Here is a 4,681-nt window from a genome sequence, read left to right as displayed (position 1 = left end):
CCACACTATTGTTGTTTTTATTAGGTGCTATAAAAGCCAGGTGAAAAGCTTGTTCAAATAAAAGATCTTGCAATTTTAACATAATTTTATTCCGGCCCTCAGATTTTGATTTCTATGAGCACAAAGCACGTAATTAACCCCTTTTTCCATTTGTTCTGCAAATCTGTCCTATAATATATCATAAATTTAATCCAGTATTATTACATATCTTGCTCTGACTGGTTATTTTTACGAACATATTATCTAACCTATTCCTTTACTTCCTGCAAGCAGCATTCATCTATACCAAAGTATTTTAACTATTTTCCTTCTGAACAATCACTACCCCTCATGTATGTCTTTTGGGGGGAGTTACAGAGCTGTCATTTCAAGAGCTTATTTTTCTTAAGTAGTCTGCATTCTCCCCTCCTGAGGAAGACTTGCAAAGAACTGCAGGGTAGTTTTTTTTGTTAACCTAAAGTAGAGTGAGCAATGAGGTGCCTCATCACTGTGGGCCAAAATGTCTCTCTAGAAAGTTATAAAATTGTCCTGGTAAAAAAACAACATTTTCACTGTCTCAGCCTAATTGACTTTCACTTCATCCTTTAAGATGAAACAAAGGCTCACTGCAACGGAGAATTTCCGTAAGGCCATGGTTTAACCCAGCAGACAGCTAAATATCACAAAACATTTGCTCACTGCCCACTCTTCTCCCTCCCTCCAGGTGGGGCAAAGAATTGCTGGAACGAAAATAGAACTCATGGGTTGAGATAAAAACTACTTACTAGCAGAGAAAAAGAAAATTGAAACAAACAACAAATAAAGTAGTAATAACTATATAAACACAATGCAATTAGGCATCACCCACCCTCTAGCTGACACCCAGCACAGCCCATCAGCAATACAAGGACTCACCACTTACTGACCAACATCCAGGAATCCCCTAGCACTAACCAGCCTCTGCTCAACTCCCCACAGCTTTATAGCCTTCCACATGATGCAATATTCCCTAGCCTAATTTACACCACCTGTTCTGGCTCTGCCCCCTGCTGAGTGGCCCCGCCAGATCCCAGGTGTGCTCCCATTTTTAGCAACAATCAAACAATGGTGTGGTATTAACACTGTCTCGGCTGTAAACCAGAACCAAAGGTACGTTGCGTGAACAATTCAGAACACTCTCAGTGGGGCTCTGTTTGCTCCCTATCAACACGTTGCACTGAGCTGGTGAAAACATTCCAACAGCCCCACCATTACCAAAACAAAAGATGAATTGACATAACTTAAAGACGTGATTACTTACTGTGATGTCTGATGCTGACCCCCAGAACTACTAGCCTACAGAGTTTGGATTGTGATTTAAAGAGATCTTAATGGTCCTTCTGAGACAGCTTCCCACGTTGTTCGTTGTTCGAGAGTGGCTGCTGGTCCAGATAGCAGACTCCAGCTCAGCGTCTGCTGATTAAAATATCAATTCGAGATGTTGCTTTTAATTCCACTACAACACCATTTCTCAATCTAATCAATCTTCATCATTACGATAATTTCAAAACAATCTAGTTTAAAATTATCCTTTTCTGAATTTAACATTGCAACCTGCTATTATTGTATCTTGAATAGTTCTCATCTTTCCTTTTGCATCAGTTTGGCATTTATCAGCAATTACGAAGTTATTTAAGCGAGCTCTGCCTATTTCTTTCCTTAATTTTACCTCACAAATCCCCTTTATTTATTGAGGATGAATCTTTGCAGTTGCATTTGTCTGGTAGACATTAACTAACTTACACAGTAACAAAAGTAAGAAAAGTATGACAGAAGAAGAAAATTCTTAGTGTTAGGCAGTGCCTTTTAGAGCACTACAATTTTGGAAGTCTTAATATACTTAATATTACTTAATTTTTGAAAATCAAAGTCCCTATTTAAAAGTCAAGATATGAGTTACTTGTTACATTTGAGTATATAGTCTTTTTTGTTTTTTTTTTTTTACATGTAAATTGGTAAATGTGTGAATCAGTGTTGTCATTGCTTAAGTTGATTTGGATTGTTGCTTAAGGCTCATGCTAAGGGAAAAGAACTAGTCTTGCAAATATCTAATTCCTAATTTTGGCAGATTCATCCACTTTATGCTCTTCCATTTTATCTTTCACATCTCTGCTCCTTTTTTCTTGCAAAATTACTGCTCTAATTCATGGCTGTGGTCACATTCAGAAGTTCACATTCTGAACTCTGTAAAAATGCAGTGACAGAAGAACAAGACAAAAAATAGATTTTGTTGACTGAATTATGAAGAAGGCTGGCCTTGAGAGCGTGAACTTTGCTTGAGCTATAATGGGTGCAGCAGTGTATAAAATCTAAACTTTTCTCTGTAGATGAATGTCAACAGTGATTTGCTCTTTTCACAATTGATCAGATAAGTACAATGGTGGATACACATAAAACCTTTAAAAATACCCTTTTCTAGAACATAAGCGCATACGAAAAGATGACTGTTTTCCTCTTATCCTTATTGTCACATGTTTCTGAAGCTTAAAGAAGACCTGAGTTGCACTCAGTTAAATTGGGAAACCAGGGCATCTCTTCAGGAACATGAACTTATTTTTTTGTCTTTTCCACCTGACTAATCCTTCTAAAACACAGTTCAGCTGTTAAGAATAATTTGGGGGGGGAAAAAAAGTCAGCTGGAAAATTTTCATTTCAAAGGCCTATTCTGCCACAGAATACCTGAAAATAAGGAGCTATGAAGCATCCCAGTTCTGTGTTTGTCTCTGTTTTGGGGTCCACAGGACTGCCAGGATCACTATGTGGGAAGGAGCTACTGGGTGCTGAGGTGAAAGAGCGAAGAAGGATCTTTCTGTAGTTCTAGATGCTCTCCCATACAAGTGTGAGCTGAAAACTCTGGGAGCATCATTCTGCTCATGAAGAATTTGCAGCACTGGAGCAGAGACTGTCTCCAGAAGGATATGAAAGTCAGCTTTGCCAAAGGTTGTACTGGAGTGAATTTATATTATCCAGATACCAACATTTGCTGTCTCTGAAGTCAACTCCACAGCTGAGTCCCAGAACTTTGGGTCTATAGAACGACAGCCCACCATGACATACCACTCTCCTGAGAAATCCTCTTTATAAATTCAAGATTACTGTTGCTAGAAACAAAGAAACGGATAATGACGTGTTTGCAGCCAGCCTCATGTTTCTTTTCTTTGCCATTTTAAAATGATAAAAAAATCATTATTATTTTTTTTTCTTCCTTTGATTGCCTCTTTTGTATGTGAATTGTCTCTGTAGGCTGAAATTCAGGACACTGTGCCCAAGGAGCAAAGAGAGAAGTGGCAATAGCCAAACAGTGAGATTTGTCATCACAGTCTAAAGCTGGAAACAAGCATGTTAAACCATGCACCTGGGCATCTGGATGCCAACTTGCATCTTCCCGTGACAGACAAGAGAAGGTATGAAAGATGAAGGAACACCTTGCTGAGCAAACTTTTACTTACGCATTGCAGATAAAGAACTACCTGGAAAGCACTTAACTGTGCTTGAGAAACAAAGGTAATATTGCTTGCACGTGTTTTGTTTATTGCCAGTGATAAAACATGTACTTACAGGGAAAGAGATGGCATAAAAGAATAGTGTTAGAAAGACAAATTGCTGATAGAAGCCAGTTATTTTGTAACCAAAAAGTATGAGTCAAACCTTACACTTAGATTTCTTCAGAGCCTTATAGAGAGAAACTGTGGACATTTTCATAGAGTGATATAGTTAATTCCTTTTTTTCATGCAAAACTAGGCAGTGGATTTTTTTGAAAGGAAATAAAGATTGGACATATGAGAATTATGCCAGAAATAAACTATATTGCTACTGGGAAAGTAATTTAAAATCTTTCTTAAAATATATTAAGAATCTTAGTATTTCCATAGAAAATGTAAAATAAATTGGAAAATATAAACTAGCTCCATTATCACCCCGGACTCACAAAAGCCTGCTAAGATAACAACTTTAGAATTGCGAAAACATTAATTTTATAACAAGGCAGGTGTTATTTTCATTGAGGTAAGTGATAATGTAAACTAGATCAAGGCAATTTTTGTTCTGCATTATGCAGGAGGAAGTGTGGGCTTAAGGAAGACAGAAGCCCTGGTCTGAATAGAAGGAATTAGTTCTGCAGAAGCCAGTGGAGGAGACCAGAGGTGAATGGAGGTCAGAAGAACGGGGAGAAAGGACCAGAGAAAGAGAATCTCATGAATGCTCAACACCATGACCCAGGAAAAATCACAGGAAATTAGATTTCTCTGCAGCAACAAGTAAAGTCTTATCAAACCTTGTTTCACCATCACATAAACATTACACCATCACTGCAGGTTTGTGGTCAACATACAGTTAATTTAACATATCCTGAAGCTGTGTTAGTGCTAAACTTATTACATCTGACAACTGGCAATTGCCTGTGTGACTGTGCTTTGATGTCTCATGGTTACCAAGATAGATACTTATCCTGCTCTGAGGACTCCTGTGTCCAGGCCCTTCAAAAAAAACAGCTGGTGTGGGGGGAAGATCCCACCCCAAGTGCCTGCCAAATGCTTGGAGGGATGTAAAGCAAGGAGAACCTGCAACTTTCAAGATGTGAGAGAAATGTATCAGGAGGAAAAGAACGATGACATCCAAACTCTACAAAGGACTGGTATTACAAGTGTCTGTGCAGGTGGGAAA

At 38.4% G+C, this 4,681-nt stretch overlaps 1 long non-coding RNA gene across 1 annotated transcript; it reads left to right on the top strand.

Moving 5' to 3' along the window:
- Positions 1-2,649: 2,649 nt before the first annotated feature.
- LOC109366410 lies at positions 2,650-4,681 on the top strand. Its single transcript, XR_002112720.2, has 2 exons — positions 2,650-3,522; positions 4,077-4,681. It is a non-coding gene; the product is annotated as an uncharacterized LOC109366410 (long non-coding RNA).

This window comes from Meleagris gallopavo, chromosome 2 (assembly GCF_000146605.3).
Source record: "Meleagris gallopavo isolate NT-WF06-2002-E0010 breed Aviagen turkey brand Nicholas breeding stock chromosome 2, Turkey_5.1, whole genome shotgun sequence".
NCBI lineage: Eukaryota > Metazoa > Chordata > Aves > Galliformes > Phasianidae > Meleagris > Meleagris gallopavo.
The sequence above is the reverse complement of the archived record's forward strand: the minus strand, read 5'-3'. Positions and strand labels throughout refer to the sequence as shown.